The sequence below is a fragment of the Pholcus phalangioides genome, unplaced genomic scaffold (assembly GCF_987345545.1).
Source record: "Pholcus phalangioides strain wild (caught in Gottingen) unplaced genomic scaffold, Ppha-v1.0 ptg000011l_1, whole genome shotgun sequence".
NCBI lineage: Eukaryota > Metazoa > Arthropoda > Arachnida > Araneae > Pholcidae > Pholcus > Pholcus phalangioides.
The window spans coordinates 16083618-16091109 of record NW_028301604.1 but is presented as its reverse complement, the minus strand read 5'-3'; positions in this window follow the sequence as shown (position 1 = coordinate 16091109).

The window sequence follows — 7492 nt, the reverse complement described above, 5'->3', positions numbered from 1 at the left end:
ATAGGCAGAACACGATATCACCATTTATGTATGTGCAGATGGGCAGCTATACTAATGAAATTACATGAAAACGACGGAAAAAATATTGAAGAGATGAACGTTTCCCCATAGTTCCTATAAATACAAACTAAAATCCGGTGCTGCGTTCAATATTTGCTTTTATATTTATAGTATATAAATACGGGCGAAGAGAACGCCCGTTCAACAAGCTCCGTTCTTGCAAACGGCAACAAAAACATTATGGCTTTTCTGGAAAGTTCACTGTATTCGTCACCGCGACAAGCCCAAAACTGACTAGGTTCACCATTTTGCCATTGAAGAGGTTCTTTAGAGTGGTATCTGATGCGAGCTCCAGCGATTTCTCCTTTTCTGGAATCGATAATGAAGCCGGTTCCCAAGTTGCACAAATATATAGATCTATATCGTGAAATTTCAGTTTTCAATATTGATCTATATCGAGCCACGATATCGCTCTGGCTAAAAAAGGCATAGTCAGAGATAAATAGATCTATATCGTGAATGTGTGTGTATGTGATATATGCAAATACTTCACATTTTGAACGATAGATGGTGCCCTTTCAGAAGAAATATTTTAAAAAAATTGTCCGCGGTTTTCCTATGGGTGGGTTTGAACCTGTATACCCTTCCCATATCTGACTGCGTATCTTACCAACCCACCACTACAGCACTGGCTGGAGGCTGCTATTATAACATTAATTTACAAGTAATGGTTTTTTACTTGTATTTCCAAATTTATTTATTTTTATGTATGCACAAAAATTACAAAAGAAAAAAAAAGTGAGACATTTATCATTTTGAGGCAGATAATTGAAAAAATTATATTATAATTAAGGAAATTATATATAATAAAAAAACACAAGAAAGACAAATTAATATATTGTGTAATACATTATATTAATTATTTATTTAAAATTATTAATTTATACTTATTATTATTTGTTTTATAAAATAAAACAAAATAAAAAAATATGAAACACAAAAAAGTTAAAATTCTCAAAGTATGGTAAAAAATGAAAACATAAAAAAAAAAATAATAATAATTTTAAGAAAAACACACACATATAAATGTACAACAAAAACAAGAGCAAATTTTTCTAAATTAAAAATTATGTGCAATTATAAAGTGGAAATTAAAATTACGGTGGATAAGTTCTTGCTCCTCCTAAAATAGCAACATCTACGATGTAAAACACATACACAGTAAGGATTCAATTATAACTGATGAAATGATTTCCATACATATCAACATAATTAATCCGATTAAAATCAAAATTTCATATCAACAATTATTCATTCAAACGTTTTTAATTTCCATTCAAACAAAAAATCGTACACTCGACTTTAAATTTTCTTTCTCCAAATTTTTATTTGAAGGCAATATTTTTATTTAAAGGTACACGATATGTTGATATATCAGCATATTGTGTATCTGATATATATCTTTGTTAGGTTCATGATATAGATCTATGTCATGTTCAGGATATAAAGCTATGTCTTCTATGATAGATCTATATCAGGTCTATATCGAGAATCTGATATAGATCTATGTATTTCAAACTATATTAAAATAATTTATTGTCCCAAGTTGTTGCCCTTCAAAGTAAAGATTATTCACATGGAATCAAAAATACATATTCAACTGAAAAATTAAAGATTTGATAGGACAAGATCGTTCTATATCATAGTTATGACATCTGATATTCCTCTGACATTTCGATATATAACTGGTCCAGATATTATACTATATCGTTGTGCTACTGGGGTTCGAAATAGTCTTTTTTGAAAGGATTAGATATCCACTGATCACCCATTTCTGGCTCTGAAAAATATTTTTCAAACGAGGATTTTAATCCTTCCAAGCGCTCAATTATCTTATCACCAACTGTTGAATTTTGCTCGGCTTGTGATAAGAAATCGTGAAGTACAAACACTTACCGAAACACGTACGAACACTTCCAAAGAAAGGGATACCTTGTGCCGAAGTTCGAACAGCCACGTCAGGACTTAACCCCGGGACAACCTCTAACTTCGGTGTGCAATAGCAAAGTGTTGTGAAGGCTGTCCTTGTCTTCGCACAACAATTTAAACAACCTGGAGCTGGTAGGCTTCACCTTGATAAAGTTGACATCTTTGACCGCTTCATCAAGAACGTTTCGCAAATTTGGAGGCTAAGGTTTCGATGCAAGGATCAATCAGTGAAACAGCAGTAAGTCCATTCCATTTTGGGAACGACTTCTGCCACGCATGCACGAAGGCCTGAGTAGCAACCTTCCGTGGATTTTCCTCTATCTGTGGTGAGCCAAATGCATTTTGACCAGTGAATTCCTTTTTCAACGAAATAATGATCGATTTCTTCAAATAGGTCTTTAGCAGTCGTAAGACCCCTTCAATGGGTGACAAATAAAAAGATTTTCTTCGAATTCTCTTCCAAGTACTTAGCAATTACAAGTAGCAGAGAATGGTGCACAAAAAAAACAAAAAAACGTCGGTGCTTTCATCGACTTGGATAGGAAAAAATTCACAACCTTTCACGTGACTTATGACTGCGGTCAACATCGTCTGACATGTCCTATATTCTTCCAGACACCGTATTATTTGACAGAGGTATTAAACTCATTATATGAGCAATCCCCTCTCCATGGCTTCCACATCCTGGAAAGGGGCCCCAGGCTAGAATCTTTTGAGGGCCCTCGGTCGGACTTTTCACGGGGCCCCTTCTGTAGTTAATTTATAGCGTGAAAAAGCAAAAGATTATGAGAACTTTCCCGGGCCCCAGGGCTAGAGCCCTGTCAGCCCCCCCCCCTTTGGGGGGGCTATGCCCCTCTCCAAGCATGCATCTGACAACATCTTGATGCACGGTGAAATTAAATTTTCATCAATGCTGATTTTTTTCCTCATCTCACAATACGATAGCTAATGTAGTAAGAGGCCTCGGTAGCTTTGACAGATCGCTTTTGGCAGATTCAAAATATGTTTTCACGTTTACAGAACTCTGATGCACTGTACTTAATTTTGGTGTTTCAGTCAATTTTCACTTCCGCACAGATCCAGTTTTTAACTACTGATCCATAGCGTAAATCACGTGAATAGTAGGTGCCTGGTAGAAAAGTGGACCCCTCTTTCATAGAAGATTTTATTGATAGGGAGGTCAATTTTATATCTGACAATATTAGCAAAAACCTCTATCTACTTTTTAGAATTCTTTTTAATCTTTTTAAATTCTTTTGTTATTTTTTAGATGGGTAGCCGCCATTGCCATTTTCTTCTTACGAACCCCCCCCCCCCCGTTGGGAACCGCTGCCCACTGAGCTATAAGGAAACTTACGGCCGTATTCACCAACACAGTTTAAACTACAATCGCAGGTTAAACGATCAGCGATCGACACGGATTGGTTAAAATCCTTAATTCAACCAATCCGTTTCGATCTTCAATCCTTTCAACTGCGATTGCAGTCAGGGACGTCGGAAGTCAGAAATGATTGGTTTTGCTCAAAGTATGTGAGTCATTTCTCTGTACAGGCTAGAATATTTGCATACATTTTGCCTGACCATACGTCCCTTTTTTGAAGTAGTGTCCCGTTTTTTTCGAATCTTTGATTTTAGCGATGACCCATTCTTCAACCTACTTTTGTAGGAGGGGGTATAGGGGTCCCGTGTCTGCCCCAAGACCAGTGCCGTCTTAATGCATGGGCCCACGTGGGGACGGCCCGGGGGTCTCAAGAGAACGCCGGTCTCACAAAATGAAAACCAGTTAAAATTTTCGAGAATTTTCAAGTTTTTTGAGAGTGGGATCTCAGAAAAACCGCTTAGCCCTGGGGCCCGTGATGCTCTAAACACGGCCCTAATTTAAATTATTTTTTTGAATAATTTAAAATATTGAAAGAAAATATCTTTTTATATGTGTGCTATATTTTTCAATTTCTGTTAATTTAAAATCACTCAAGTTACCCGCGGAACTTTCCCAGATTACTTAGCTATCCGTAGCATAATTATGGATCATTTGCACAGTTCCAGAGCACTTAAGCAGCCCCGAAACATTTCCTGAGCACTTGAAAGATTCGTGAAACATTTAGAAATCGCTGAAGAGGCTCTGTAAGGAATTTATCATTAGGGAGAATGTTAGTTAAGGTACCCACAATTTATCCAAAGGTTTTTCGTTTTTGACGGACCGAGTAAGATGCCATTAAAAATATTTCATATTTTCATAAAAGGTGGTTGGTGACGTCAACATCATCCAAACCCCCTTCCCCCCCCCTTGTCATCTAAAGTCAGCAAATCGGGAACCCCCTCCCCCATCGATGCTGACATAATACTTGAATGACCCTTTACCTAAGGGGCCCGGCGCATCTCAATAGTTTCGGACACGAAAAATATTTGCCGGATTTTATATATTTGGGGGGTAGGAATCGCAAGGGCATAGTGGGGGGGGGGGGGGACTTGGAGGTCTGGTCCCCTCCCGAAATGTGAGAAAATGACCGAAAAAAGGGAAAAAAATGGCCAAATCTATTGTTCTATCACTTTGGTTCCTCCCCCCCCCCCCCCGAACGAAATTTCTGGCTACGCCCATGAGGAATCGGCATCCATTATTTCAAAATATACAAGAATGCTGTGAAATAGCCATACAGAAAATGTTAAATACACAATTCAATAAATTAACACAAGAACTGGCGAAAATTCAGCACTGAATTTAATTTTAAACTAATGAGAAAATAAAATCCTGAAACTGATAAAAATTTTGGACTTGATGAATCTGAAATAATTCCTGCACCACACGCAATAAAAATTCAGAATTTAGGGGGGGGGGAAATTTCAGAATTGTTGAAAGAAATAATTCCAGAATTGATGAAACATCAGAATTAATGCAAGAAGTAATTTCTCAGAGAATTCATGAAAGCCTCCAATAGTTTACTGGGAGTGCAAGGGCCCACAAAGCACGGTGCCCAGTGCGACCGCTCCTGTTGCACATTCCTAACGGAAATCACTTTTCCTCATTTCTCTTTGACAGCCTCAACAGTTTGTCAGTGAATATATGTTGCTTAAATTTTGTTGACTGGGCAATGCCCTCACATCCCGTTGGCTGGGATTTTTGGCGGCCCGAAGCAGAGGCGGATTTAAGGGCGGGCGCACCAGGTGTACACCTTGGCCCATGTAAAACCCAAACGTTACACTTTTTTCTAATTTAAGAGGTCCAATATTTACTTTTGTGTCCGGGGCCTCAACTGACTTCCGCATCTGCCCCCCACGCAAAACTTTTCACGGGCGCTTCTGCAGTGAATTTACAGCTTGAAAAAACCCAAAAAGAATAATTTTACGGAATTTAAGACTTGAACTTGAAAGTTATTGGCAACATTCCCAGTTTAAACGACAGCGGATGGCTTTTCTACAGTTAATTACACAAAAGAAAGAAAAAAAATCTTTTAGATAAAAGCAAATTTACGTGGGGTAGAAGTCTAATTCATCAATGAAATCCTTTGAACTTTGAAAAAAACAAATCTTGAGCATTTTTTTTTTTGCTCACATAGGAGCGTTTCATTATTCCAATATAGCAAATTTGTGATTACTCTATCTGGCATAAATAGTTCAATCTTACACGAACGGCGAGAAATGGTTCGATTCTCTACGTACAGCTGGACATCCGACAGACATTGAGCGGAAAAAAAAATTACACACCATAGGAAGTCCAGCCAGGGCCGCAACTAGGGGAAAGCAGACGGGTTTCATGCCCCACGCGCTAGACCCGAGGGGGCGCAAATTTCATTCTGAAACCTCACCTTCAACATTACAAGGAGGCGTCAAAATGCGCGCTTGCCGAGGGTGACCAAGCATCTAGTTGTGGTCCTGAGTTCAGCATAGGAATCTGTATCGCTGTACAGCAGAAACGATTTTTTCCCCCTCATGTGGTAGATTTACTGTGTATCTATTCAAGATAACAGCCAGGGAATTTAGCCGCACATTAAACTGGAATCTTTGGTGGGGCCCCCATAGTGAACTTATAGCATGGAAACAATGTTAATTATCTTGGGCCCCAGGGCTGGATCACTGTCAGCCCTACGCTTGTGGGGGGGGGGGGCAGGATTATTGGTGTTGCTGTACTGTAGAAACGAGTTTTTTCTTCATGGGGAAAATATACTGTATATCATTTCAAAAAAAAAACAACAACCAGGGACCATTGACAACAGGCATCCCTCATTGTATGCTTATCAGCAGCTCTTTCACTGAGTAAAAAAGACCGACAAATTCATATGCTGATTGTTAATTGCATGTGCTCAAGGAAAACAGCCTGCAAAACCATCTGGAGTGTCTGGTGCCAGCGAGCTACACACTGGACACCACAACAGGACGCAAATCCCTGGGGGGAAGGATGAATACAAGAAATATCGGGAAGTAGATGACAATGGCATTCGGTTACAGATGCCTTTCTAGCCGAATACTGTTTTGCCATCCCCAGGGCTAACCAGCTAGTGCTAGACATTTTTAGATATGCAAGATTTTCATCAATTGATAAGTTCTCGTTGAGGAGGAGGAGAATGGTAGCTGTTGGTAGTGCGTAAAAGAGGCGAAAAAATCACTCAAAATAATAGCGATTTAAAATTTTTTTTTTTTTTTACACAAACATAGAAAAGCGCTTTCAGTGTACTATATGAGCTATTTTTAAATGATGTGGTAGAGCCCGGAAATTTACGCACTAAAAATTGTCGAAATAGGCAGGCGAAAAGGCACTAAAATTTTTTATAGTGCATTTAAAGCATTTATAATTTGTGGAAGGAAGAAAAATAATTAAAAACAAAAATATTAAGGGTCCAAAAACTAGCTGAAAAATTGGTTGCACTTAATCCATCCATTGTTTCAATTATAGATAATAAATGCAGTTATTACAAAGTAAGTTAAATTGATTTCAAGCCCAAAAAAGAATATTAGTAGATCCTCAGGATTAGGGTAATTCCTGGACCCTCCTCCCCCCGTTACCAGACGTGGAGCCGGTAGAGAAAATCTGTGGGGCTCCTTCGAGTTGCGAATAATTCTCATTTATTTGCTGTATTATTTGGAATAATCATTATCGTTTTTATAGTTGAAACATTGTTTCTCTTTTTTTTTTTTTACAAAAATAGAATTTTTTTTTTTAAATACTACCACATGAGGGTAAATACAGACATAGGCGTACGCAGTATTTTCTCGGGGGGGGGGGGGGGTTCAGATTTTTTTTCCTTCTGGGAGGGTTAGTTTTTTTCTGCAAAATAACACTATAATCTTGGTTCGGGGGGGGGGATGAGAACCGCAAAACCCCCTTTGCGTACGCCAATGAATACAGGGTCCCTTTCAAGCGCGGGGGGGCTTGTGTGTTCGTATCTGCCAAACGCCCCTGAGGGCCACTCTGGTCAATTTAATAGAATATTAAATGCTGTATGTATGCTTAATAAATAGCCATGGTTGTTTGCAGTGCATTTATGATACAAAAAATAAAATCAAAACA